Below are 13,477 nucleotides of genomic sequence, written 5' to 3'. Positions count from 1 at the left end.
ACGTAAACAAGAAGTAAAACTTCATGAGTGGCTTTTTTAAAAAAAACATTTGAGTCACTTTACCTGAAAATATGAACAAACATCATCTAGAAGATGAAGAATATTTAAGTTCTTCATTTCGTCAAGGATGTTTTTGGTTTCAGCTGCTCACTTATTTCCGGTGCCGCCGTCTGTTTTCACACATGCGCAGACTAAGAAATCCGAAAGAAATCAGAGTAAGAGTTTACATGCACTGAAATCTGATTATTGGGCTAAAATCCAGCCTCTTTATCAGATGTCTTAATCAGATTTCTTAATCAGATTTCTAGACCTCACTCTGATCTAGGAAATCAGAGTGTGCCGTTTACGTAAGCATATGAATAATCAGACAACTGCAAAAATCTGATTATGATTGGATTATTGACTGCATGTAAACGCACTCAGTGATTCACCGAAATATTTAAAGATGTATTTTATTCTATTTTTGCGTTTTGAATAAAACTACTAAACAGAAAAACTTAAACAAAGAAAATACACTTTTATTATTGAGAATTTTCATTTAAAAGGACAAAACTGAGCTGACAATAAATGAAAACAGCCAATAATTATGAACAATCACATTACTGACTTCATGTACAGCCTGTAATGTGATAATGTGATCGTCAATAATTATTAGCAGTATGTAGATCATAACAATCTGAGACAAACTGTTATATTTTCTTAATAAATAGTTTACCAAAGGAAAATAATGCAGTTGGGATAGTCTGTTTAAAATAAACTCAATTTGGTTTGATCTGTTTTTTTTCACCACTATAAACGGACATTTTTAAGTATCCAGATACTTTTTTGAGGCACTGAATAAAACTCTTCACCTGTGTTAGATGCACTGGGTGTGTCTCTGCCTGTCCTAATCAGCTTGGCATGATTCACCTGAGACTCTTTAAAATGAAGCTTCCAGGTGGGCCACACTGTTGGAGAACGTTCTGTGGCCTTTTTCATGATCATGAATTGAGTTTGGCTGAATGGGTTAAAGCTTTACTGCAGTTATCAGGTCATTAAGCTCCTCACGAGGCTGTTAATGATCAGGCCTGAGGACTTGTTTATCCGCTGTTTGTTTAGTATTGAGTTATGGTTCTGGGTGGTGTGTTGTGGTGAGTCAGGAGGAGGTTAGCCTTTGTTCCTGGGTGCTATGCAAATATAGGTAAATACTCAAGTAAGCTATCACTGCCTCGTGTGATCAGCCTGCAATCAGATATCAGTGAAGTGGCCTGTTGGATCTTTTAAAGCGATAGGTCAGACAAAAACACACATTTACATTTCCCAGCTCAGACATGTTTACCGCTGCTCTAGTTTTAGCCCTGGAGGCTAATGTAGCAGGTACACTCTAACAGCATCTGTGAATACCGCACACCTAAATCACGCGCTTTGCTTAAACTGTCATCGTTGTTATGCCAGGATCAGAAAACACCAGGGGTCGCTGCTGCCCGGCTGCGGCTCCAGAATCAGATTAGTAGGTAAAAATAAAATAATCCTCCTTTACAGTAAAATAAAGCTCTGCTGATCGTTCAACACAGTTTAACAATAAATGGTCTTAAACTCTGGAGTTAATGTAGAACTGCTAATTCACCCTTTAACCCTGACGATCAGCGCAGACTGCTGGTCACCATAGCAACACAGACAACAGTCTCACCTAGCTAGTAGCTAACGAAACGACAAAGAGAGAGATTTAAGATGAACATTGATAATTTAGAGACGAATGGACTTATTTGTGTTTATAATCACTCCAGCTGGTTTCCTGATACGTTTAATCTGCAACGAGAAACTGAAACATTAAAGAGTTGCGAAGCTGAAGTCAGTTTCTCATTCACCAGCTTCTTGTTTGAATTGTCCCGTTCCACCTTAAATGGTGCAGCAGTTTCATTCTCATGTCTCAGGCACCATTTAAGGTGAGACGGGAAAATTCAAAGAGGAATTCAAAAAGCGAATGTTCAGATATGAGACAATTAACGGTTCTGCTTTTGAGGAAATGTTTCCTGCTGGAGATGTGAGAAAAGCAGCTATAGCTGAGCTGAAGCTTAAAGCAGAGCAAAGTAAGTCTGTGTTTATGTTTATATTATATTTTTAGTCTATAGTAGAACATCAGCACATACTGAGACATACAGCCAGGATGGTAAAATGGACATAAAATGTTGTGGCTCCAAAAGTGGTTTGACTCTATGGTTACGATGTCAAGCTTGTAACAATAGCATAGACCTTTTTGGGTGCTATATAGAACCATATACAGCACATTCTCCATCAATCAGAGAACCATTTCATGATGCAAAGAACCATTTAATGATGCAAAGGATTCTGTGAGTGTTCATGGTTCTATATAGAACCATTGTCTTTACTGATGAACCTTTTAAAGAACCGTCTTTTTTTAAGCATTTAAGGGATAAATAATGAACAGTGCGGCTGAGTTTGTTGTGGTGATGAGCTGCTCCTGATCTGTTCTCTCCTGCTTGCTCAGGACCTCTCTCTCTCTCTCTCTCTCTCTCTCTCTCTCTCTCTCTCTCTCTCTCTCTCTCTCTCTCTCTCTCTCTCTCTCCTGTTTATTAGAGTGGTGTGTTTGATCCCGGTGGATCTCAGTGCCTGGATACAAACAGCACATTACCAGGACAGCATCCTACATATACAGTGCGTATATTCTAGAGCTGGGAAATCTGACAATATATATCGTTATTATGGAAAATTATGTCACAATATAACACAGTATGCTCTTCTGAACGTATTGTATATATCATTCTGTACTTTTAAAACACTGGTTTCATTATAAAGAGAGCAAAATTAGTCCAGTTTAACTGGATTTATTGCAAAATATTGAATAAAAATAATTGAATTCATTGACATCATGTATCGTGAACACGAGACATATCTTGAAGTATCGCGATAATATATTTTTGCCATATGACCCACTTCTAATAAATTGTCAAAATAGCACTTTCTAATGGAATTGTGGACATCGTCAATACTTCCCTACTGCATGATTGATTACAGAGGGCATAATTACTTTGTAATTGGATTATTTGTGTGAAATGTTGAATACAAATAGTATTTAATAGATTGAGTTAGTATTAAATAGAAAGGCAGTTTTATTTATACAGCACCTTTCATACACTGCTGTCACTCAAAGTGCTTTACAAACCAGAAAAGAGTTGTTTTAAAAGTAAACGCTAATAGAAGAACATCATTAAAACAATATAACAGAGACAAAGGGATAACAACCTTATGTCAGTTTAAGTGGCCCTTCAGATGAGCAGAGTAAAAATGGGTTTGACAAAGGAATAAACTACGTCGTACAGCGGAGAAAAACCTTAGTCATTTTGCCGCTGCTGACCGTCGTTACACTGAAAGCAGTTCGCGCTTTAAAGTTGCTGCTTCAGCCGCTTTCAGTGGAACAGTTTTCATTTTCTCCCTCAAAAGCTGTCAGTATCTGTATCTGAGAGAGCGAGAGCTCAGCCGGGAGTAGATCTTCATTCACTGGAGCCGGTGGTTCTGGAAAACATCTACAGTGGTGCTACGGACCATGACAGTCCAGCACGCCCCCTGCTGGTGTGTGCGTGTTCAGCTTTTTGCCAACTAGTTTATTGTTAGTGAGCTGTTTTAACACCTCCAACATGGCTAATTCAGCGTTTTTGATTTATCTCTCTGTAGACGTAGCTGATGTTACTGTGCTCTGATAGCTGTGAAGGAATTTTTCCACAGAGTATTTATATCCTTTATTCAGTTTATTCAGACCCCCACTTTGTTGTGTGTTCTGGACACATCCTCGAATTCCAGTCTTGGCAACTGTGACAAAGATAAAGTGACACACCTTTACACCTTGGTGAGCTGAAGTGATACGAACGCCTATTCTGAGGTCAGTAACTGTCCGTAGGGCAATAGCAGAACCTGTTTTACCCAGCGTCCCTGTGAGAAAGGACATCGGATACCTTTAAATGTGGCACTACTTTCTTTTTCCAACTTATACACGATGTCTTTATTTATTTTTCCCGATATGTGATGTCATGGCATCAATAATAAGCTCCCTGTGGAAACTCGGCCTAAGAGAAGGGGAGAGTTTTAAACCACCTTCATCTCGCCTTTTCCAGGTGAAGCAGGTTAACTCACCTTTTCCAGGTGAAGCAGGTTAACTCACCTTTCCCAGGTGAAGCAGGTTAACTCACCTTTGCCAGGTGAAGCAGGTTAACTCACCTTTGCCAGGTGAAGCAGGTTAACTCACCTTTCCCAGGTGAAGCAGGTTAACTCACCTTTCCCAGGTGAAGCTGGGTTAACTCGCCTTTCCCAAGTGAAGCAGGTTAACTCACCTTTCCCAAGTGAAGCAGGTTAACTCACCTTTGCCAGGTGAAGCAGGTTAACTCACCTTTCCCAGGTGAAGCAGGTTAACTCACCTTTCCCAGGTGAAGCTGGGTTAACTCGCCTTTCCCAAGTGAAGCAGGTTAACTCGCCTTTCCCAAGTGAAGCAGGTTAACTCGCCTTTCCCAGGTGAAGCAGGTTAACTCGCCTTTCCCAGGTGAAGCAGGTTAACTCACCTTTCCCAAGTGAAGCAGGTTAACTCGCCTTTCCCAGTGAAGCAGGTTAACTCGCCTTTGCCAGGTGAAGCAGGTTAACTCACCTTTGCCAGGTGAACACGTTTTAAAGGAATAGTTCAGTTTAATTGAGCTTATTTCGGTAATCAATGAAAACGAAAGGTCACCTTTTATCATTATGCAAGTTCCGTTCTGATGGACGCCTCCTGGTTTCTATTGCTGACCATGTTTGAGCGTGTTTGATAAATGTCTCCCAGGTGAAGCCGTTTCAGCTCCTGGGATTAAAAGCTGCATACATGCAGGCTTTCTGTTTTCCTCTTCAGCTGCTATTGAACAATGGGCCCATTTTCACAATCAATAGGCAATTTGTCAACCTTATATTTACCTCCGAGCGTAAATGATCTCAGACAGTTTCAGGTTAACCCGGATACAGAGCTCAGTTTTCGGATGTACGCCTGTTGAAAGTCAGTAAGAGCAAAGTGTCACTTAGAGATGTTTGGCAGAAAATCAAATGTAGAAATGTAGAAAACGTCTACAGTGGTGCTACGGACCATGACAGTCCAGCACGCCCCCTGCTGGTGTGTGCGTGTTCAGCTTTTTGCCAACTAGTTTATTGTTAGTGAGCTGTTTTAACACCTCCAACATGGCTAATTCAGCGTTTTTGATTTATCTCTCTGTAGACGTAGCTGATGTTACTGTGCTCTGATAGCTGTGAAGGAATTTTTCCACAGAGTATTTATATCCTTTATTCAGTTTATTCAGACCCCCACTTTGTTGTGTGTTCTGGACACATCCTCGAATTCCAGTCTTGGCAACTGTGACAAAGATAAAGTGACACACCTTTACACGGTGAGCTGAAGTGATACGAACGCCTATTCTGAGGTCAGTAACTGTCCGTAGGGCAATAGCAGAACCTGTTTTACCCAGCGTCCCTGTGAGAAAGGACATCGGATACCTTTTAATGTGGCACTACTTTCTTTTTTCAGCTTATACAAGATGTCTGATATTTGATGTGTTTCTGAGACATGGCATCAATAATAAGCTCCCTGTGGAAACTCGGCCTAAGAGAAGAGACCTTTTCTCAAAGGGGAGAGTTTTAAACCACCTTCATCTCACCTTTGCCAGGTGAAGCAGGTTAACTCACCTTTGCCAGGTGAAGCAGGTTAACCCACCTTTCCCAAGTGAAGCAGGTTAACTCGCCTTTCCCAGGTGAAGCAGGTTAACTCACCTTTTATCATTATGCAAGTTCCGTTCTGATGGACGCCTCCTGGTTTCTATTGCTGACCATGTTTGAGCGTGTTTGATAAATGCCTCCCAGGTGAAGCCGTTTAGCTCCTGGGATTAAAAGCTGCATACATGCAGGCTTTCTGTTTTCCTCTTCAGCTGCTAATGAACAATGGGCCCATTTTCACAATCAATAGGCAATTTGTCAACCTTATATTTACCTCCAAGCGTAAATGATCTCAGACAGTTTCAGGTTAACCCGGATACAGAGCTCAGTTTTCGGATGTACGCCTGTTGAAAGTCAGTAAGAGCAAAGTGTCACATAGAGATGTTTGGCAGAAAATCAAATGCCTGACTTGACTTGACTTGACTCAAATCCACTCCTTAATGTTGTTGATCAGCCACGACGCGTTTGGTGTCTAGGGTTCAGCACTGGAGCTAAGAAGCTAATGTAGCTAACAAGTAATGGAAGCTTATATCCACCAATTAGCTGCATGCTTAAATCTTTACGTTTCTCAAACTGTGCCGAGCTGTTAAAGTGGAAATTCTCAATGTTTCAGTCTTTTTTAAGTGGTTGAGATGTGAACAGAGAGATTCAGAGTGGTTTGGTGTGAAATGGTTCAGATGTCTTTACAGTGGTGGTGATAGGAACCAGGGGTCGCCATGACTACAACACAAATATAGACATTTTATTTACTATCCAGAACCACCAGTGAACCTACACGAGTCTTCTGAGTCTATATGGAATGTTGATGATGGAAAATAGTGGAAAATCTGAAATAATGAGTTTTCTTTGGGGACTATTTTGCCTCACAGCGCCCTGCATGTATCCCTCCACCATGAATGGAGTTTAAGTTCTCTAAACTATCATAAACCGTGTCTCAGTCATCAGGCAGTGAATTCATAACCATTTCATGTAGTAACTTTCTGTGAGGGAGCTTTTAGAGGTGGACGTCTATGTAGAATTTTTGAAAAATTAGTGGAGTTCCCCTCCAAGTCATCTCTAATAGCCTTGTTTATGTGGTTTCAGACTCTGTATGATGCGCTATTAAACACGAACTGAAGTATATTAACTTAGCAGCTGTTTCAAAGCCTGAATTTTGTCCATACTTGTGTCCACGTTTACAGTAAGCTCCCATTCTGTGTTATCTACATTCGCCTCGTAGCTCCAGTGTAAATTAAAGAAGCAAACTTCAAACACCAAACATGTCCTGGCTGATCGTCCACATCATTGCGAAACTGGATTTGAAATAATGGTTTGACTAATTCTTTATTTACACACAGGGTTGTGTCTGTCAGGTCTCCTGTAGTGACTCCAGTGAGCTTCAGTGTTTGCCGATCTGAAGTGTGTTGCGTAGTTTCGGAGGGAGGTTTTAGGGATCTGATGTAAAACTCCTGTTTGAGTGTGTTTACATTCGTTAACGAGTCCTGTTGTGTGTCCGTCAGGGTGGGAAAACTGATGTATGAACCTCACAAAGTGGGACAATCATTAACCTGCCGCACTAAAGCTGCTATAAAGGGCTTCTGAAGGTGTTTGGAGACTCTTGAGCAGCAACGTTCGCTTTGCGTCAAATAAAACAACCGCGGCTTTGAGTGTTTGCTTTACAAATCTCTCCCTCCCAGGGTGTGCCTGGTCAGCGTGGCCCTCACCCTCCACCCCTTTCTCTATTACTCATTACTCTCTCTCTTCTGCTCTTGGACTCCTTTAAAGGGGAATGCCACCACTTTACTGAAGTTCTTTCAGTGGGACATCAGAGATGTAAACAGTCAGAGTGGTTTGATGAGGCCCAGATGTCTTTACAGTGGTGGTGATAGGGAACCAGGCGTCGCCATGACTACAACACAAAATATAGACATTTTATTTACTATCCAGAACCACCAGTGAACCTACACGAGTCTTCTGTGTTTATATGGAATGTTGATGATGGAAAATAGTGAAAAATCTGAAATAATCAGTTTTCTTTGGGGACTGTTTTGCCTCACAGCGCCCTGCATGTATCCCTCCACCATGAACAGACTAAAAGAAATTACAATATGTTTTAGGCCAAAACTTTATCTCAGACTTATCATAAAACAGTGTCTCACACATCAGGCTTAGCATGTACTTATGCAGAAGTTTTAAATTTCCCTTTAAAAAGTAATGCTGCAGTTCTCAGTGTTCGCCATTCAGAATGTAAATTGTGTTTTAAGAATGTTGATGATGGAAAATCTGAAAAGTTTTCTATGAGCCTCTGCATGTAAATCTCCACCATAAATGAGCTTGACAAATAAATATTAGGCCAAAATCTTCTCTTTTTCTCATTTGTCCAGAAGCATCAGCTGATATACTTATAGAAATACTACTATTACTTATAATAATAATAATAATAATAATAATAATACACCAATAATAGTAATACACTTTTTCTTCCAATGATTTTGAGATGGTTCCTATCCCTGATGTCTACGGTGAAGCAAACACAGTGATCGTGTCTGAGTTGAGGCTTAAATTTTGCTAAATAAAAGAAACACCAAACTCGTCTGATCAATTTCGTCCCTTTGGGATACGCTGGATTTTCCAGGCTGATGTCGCCCGGTGTTGGAAAAGACAGTTCTTGAGACGGTGGCCGCTTTGTGAGTCTTTAATCATTAACTTGCTCTGGGTGATAGAACCGTTCTGCGTACATTTGGAGAACATTAGCAGGAGGAGAAACAAAATAGTTCACCAGAGAAGCGAGATCTACAGGCTGATTAAAGTGTGAATATAATGGCAGCTACATGTGTAACGCACTTATATTCTCATACAGCCACACAGTATCATCAAAGCATCACTTTTTTTGCACCATCAGCAACTTTTTTTTTAAATGTAAATAGAGCGCGATCATGTGTGACAAAGACATCCAAGTTCGGGGAAATTACGGGCCAAAACTGGCACCTCGTGGTCAATTTATTGCCATTCAGATGTGAGTTTTACTGAAGAGACGTGTCAGGTTTTTTTTCTTTTTTCTTTTAAATTTACAGACGGCCCTCTGATAAAGTAATCCTGTCCGAATAGGCCTAAAGACTTAATCCACCAATCACCAATGTCTCTGATGTTGGCATGGCAACAACCAAAATGATAGATGTGTTTATGCAACTAAAACTTTTTCACAAACCATTAGTTTGCCCTTCACTTTGTCACACCTGCATCTCCAAAATCAGTTCAAACAGGTCTCAGACTGAAAGAGTTGGGCATATTGGGCTCCGAGTTTGCTCTGTTTTTGGATATTATGCTTGGCCCACACTACAGGATAATCGGGCCGATTTTAAGACCGTTTTGCTCCTTCTGACAATCGCGAAAGATCTCCTGATATCAAGGTGATCTTAAACGATGACCTTCCCAGATTGTCCCGTGGCGTGGGGCGTATATAATCCAATCTTTACTCCTCCAGTCTCTTCCCCCTTCAGTTGGGGCCCCGATTGTGAATCGGAAATATTAAGCATGTAAGTATTCACAACTCTGTGTCGTCCAGGGTGGGCTGGACGCCGAGTCTCTTGTGTGAAACTCTGTGTAAACGTCATGCCTGAAACACCATCAACCAACAAGAGCTGAGCTGAACTGAACTTGTCAGTGTGTGCAAAAGGAAACTGTAAGCACAGCAGCTAAATTGAGAACTGTATATATATATATATATATATAAGCCCTGCTGACCACTTCTATTATTAAACATGTATATATTAAACATGTCCAGTATCTCCAACTCGGTATCCTGCAGTGTGGGGTGGACGCCGAAATGCGCTATTAACTTGATGCATGAAAGGCCATCAACCATCAAACTTGTCAGTGTGTGCGGAGGCAGCTGTGAGCACAGCAGCTAAATGGAGAACTGTTCGCCTCGTGTCTGCATGAATGTGTATATGTATGTGTTCACCTCAAGCTCGTGTTGCAGTGTATAGAAGCCCTGCTGACCACTTCTTTACAGTCTCGCTTCATCCACATTTCTTTTTCTGTGCAGATAGAAACGCCACCAGTGCAGCAGCAGCCTCGCTGTGAGCCACTGTGTTTGTTTAGATCTAAAGTCACGTTAGTTTGCAGAAACTCCTGCGAGGTTTTGAGAATCGGAACCTGAAATTGTGAGGCGTTTCAATCAGGGCAGGTCGTGTAGTGCAGGGGTCAAGGGCAGAAAAATCAGTGAACAGTGTAATTACATGTGGGTCTCTCACATTTTCAACATCGGTTAGGATTCCTAAGATTCTGTAGTGTGGGCCGGGCATTATACGCTTGGGTTTGCGCTGGTTTTTGGATATTATGCCTGCACTACAGGATAATAGGCCCGATTTGCTCCTCCCAAAATCGTAAAAGGTCTCACTATATCAGGTGATCTTAAACCATGGTCTTCCCAGATTATTCTGTATGCTATACAGAGTTTGGGCTGGTTTTTGGCTATTATGCCTGACCTACACTACAGGATAATAGGCCTGATTTTAAAGCCCATTTGCTCCTCCCGACAATCACAGAAGGTCTCACGATATTAGGGTGATCTTACACAATGATCTTCCCGGATTATCCTGTGCTGTGGAGCATCTATACTATACCCTGAGTTTGGGCTGGTTTTTGTACGTTGTGCTCCGGGTTTAGTTCGTGTTGATGATCCCGTGTCTTGTGTTCTGGTATTTTCCTGTTATCTGGGGCAGCTGGTGGCTTTAATTGTTGTCTAGTTTCGTGCCCTTAGGAAATGAAAGCTGCCTCCTCTCTCTCTGTTGCTCACAGTGATATCAGAATCGTACCTGTCTTGGTAAAAGAAGTTATTCGCATCAAACAGATCAGTATGTGTCTTTATTTGATGCCTGGTTTATGTTTTGCTCTCCGTAAGAGCAGAGTGTTTAGATGATGCTGGGTTACAGCACTGAAATATCTGCATGTCATTTGTTTTCCTGCATTTGTAACCCTACAGATATTAAGTGTTTGCTTCTCTGTAATGCTGATCCAAGTAGATGTCTCAGTTTATACTTTAGCGTTCTGCAGAAGTCAGAGAATCTATTAATTTATTAAATTTACAGTCAAAATCCGTCTCGGGACAAAAACAGAAGACGTATATTTAACAGAGAATTTCCCGAAAGCCTCGACACCTGAATATCGTATTACATTTCTCAGTGTTCAGTGTGTCTCTCGTCACCTCCAGCTTCCATTCTTTTCAGGAGACCCACTTTCTGAAGGAATCCAAACACATTCAGTGATGCCGAGGTCTGGACTCTGGGGTGGTCAGTCCATTGCTCTGAGAACAGCAGCAGCTTTGTGTGTTTTGATTATCACGTTGTTCTTTTCACTCTACGTTGTGAGGCATATTGTTAAGTCATTAGTGGTCGACTGATGAAGCTTGTAACGATAGCAGAACCCATTTTGGTGCTATTTAAAACTCTTTTCATACAGATTCTACACAGAACCCTATTTAAGCATGTAAATGGTACTTTGATTGTTCATGGTTCTATGTAGAACTATTGGGTTTACTACAGAACCCTAGAAGAACCATCTTTTAAAGAGTGTAGTGTCTTCTGAAAATAACATATGGCACTTGTGACCGTCTCGTGTAAATACTTTGTGACCGTAATTGTAATTGACCACAATACCAAAAAATCTGGAAAATTATGGTTGTAAGAGTTAAATACCAGTCAAATTATGAAATTTATAGCATTTTTTTCTAGTTTTTCTGTTTCATTAATTGTTAAAAATTCCAACAAAAAAAAAAACTGGCTAAGGTAACCATGTATATCAGATAATAATTTGCAAGGAATTATGGAATAATGAAATTACAGAATAATGGAATTATTCCATGCACACTACAGTCTAATATGACTTTTATTTGTTTTTTGTTTTTAACCCAAAACTGACCTTGTTTTTTTTTCTAATATGCAGATCTAAGTTCCACAGTTTTTAATGTGTTGTTGTTGTTGTTATCAAATAGTTGTATTTTATCAGATGTAAAAAAAAACAAAAAAAGCACGATATTTGCATTTTGTATCGGCCGCCATGCTCTCTAAATATCGATATCAACCATTGAAAAACCCATATCGGTCGACCACCAGGTCACTAGACTAGTGACTGTCTCCGAGTGTGAGGTGACAGATGTTGAACTGACCGATGAGCTCCTGTACTGGGGGGATGGTGCTGTGCAGCAGTTGTGATCTCCAGCTTATGGACCACGGCAGAGGCTGTATGTATATGCGCTCGCTGCGCTGCTCCTCGGCAGATGTGCTCCAGATGTTCTGAGCTGGAGCCAGTGCTAAGCTCCTCAGCGTCTCTCTGCTTCGCTCAGGAATCTTTGGCCTTCCACTCGTTTCATCTCTAACCTCATCCTGCGCTCGCTCCCTCGCTCTGTCTCTACTCGTCTGCAGAGGAACAGCATGTCTCTCCTCAGAGCTTCCAGTGTTCGGTGTCTGAAAGTCAGCTCTTTAGTTTTAGCCCTGCAGCCACGAGGCTGATGAAGCTAACGAGTAATGGAACACGCGGCGGTCAGCATTGTGTTCTGGTGGTCTCTGACACTGTGACCAACTGGTGTGTATATAAATATGGGCTAAAGTACTGACAAGATTCGGTGTTGTTGGTGGTTGTTGTTGTTGTTGTTGTTGTTGTTGTTGTTGTTGTTGTTGTTGTTTGCTACTTAATGCTTTGATGGTGCTTTAGTGCTCGTCGAACATGTGAAGAAGTTTGTTGGAGACCATATAAGCTGTTAGGGATGCACTGATATAAGAGATGTGGGCTGACATTTATTATTAATATTATTATTATTATTATTATTATTATTATTTTGTTTTTTATGAAATGCTACCTCAAAGGAGCTATTACATACCATGGTTATCAATACATTACCTTACATTCCAACATTGTTTTATGATGGTTTTAAGCTTAAGATTGTGGGAGATTTATATATATATATATCCATCCATCCATCATCTAAACCGCTTATCCTTCTGGGTCACGGTGGGGTGCTGGAGCCTATCCCAGCTGTCATTGGGCGGAAGGCAGGATACACCCTGGACAGACAGACACACACATTCACTCACTCACACCTAGGGGCAATTCAGCATGTCCAATCAGCCTGACTGCATGTTTTTGGACTGTGGGAGGAAACCGGAGTACCCGGAGGAAACCCACGCAGACACAGGGAGAACAGGCAAACTCCACACAGAAAGGACCCTGGTCGCCCGGCCGGGAATCGAACCCAGGCCATTCTCACTGTGAGGCAACAGCGCTACCCACTGCGCGTGCGTGCGTGCGTGCGTGCGTGCGTGCGTGCGTGCGTGCGTGCGTGCGTGCTTGCTTGCTTGCTTGCTTGCTTGCTTGCTTGCTTGCTTCTGTATGGAACATGTGTGGAACCACATTTTTTTCCATATCGGTATCGGCCATTTTATATATACACACAAATATTTCTCAGTGGGTGTCACATTTTCTACAGTTACATCAGGAAAAAACAGAAATGCTGATGGTTGGTACTGAAACTCAGAGAAAGCTGCTTTTTTTATCATGTGAGAAAATCTGTAAAGTTCAGCCTTTTCTCTCTCAGAGCGACGCAGAGAAGCTTGTTGCTGTGTTTGCATGTGTGGTTGGTGTGGTGTAGTGGGTAACACCTCTGCCTTCTACGCTGTAGACTGTGGTTCAGTCCCTGCCTGGGTAAACACGCTGCACTATACCAATAAGAGTCCTTCCATAAAACACAGAAAACACGAAAGCAGTGAAATAAAATGGAAAC

At 41.3% G+C, this 13,477-nt stretch overlaps 1 protein-coding gene across 1 annotated transcript in view; it reads left to right on the top strand.

Annotated features, from left to right (window-relative positions):
- The window catches only part of si:dkey-199f5.8 (beta-1,4-galactosyltransferase 3), a 49,075-nt gene that overhangs the window by 9,344 nt on the left and 26,254 nt on the right, over window positions 1–13,477 (top strand). Inside the window, 1 exon segment of the mRNA XM_036558551.1 lies at window positions 2,578–2,655. The gene's annotated coding sequence lies outside the window, so the exon portion shown is untranslated.

Source organism: Colossoma macropomum, unplaced genomic scaffold (genome assembly GCF_904425465.1).
Source record: "Colossoma macropomum unplaced genomic scaffold, Colossoma_macropomum, whole genome shotgun sequence".
NCBI lineage: Eukaryota > Metazoa > Chordata > Actinopteri > Characiformes > Serrasalmidae > Colossoma > Colossoma macropomum.
This window is presented reverse-complemented; position numbering and strand designations above follow the sequence as displayed.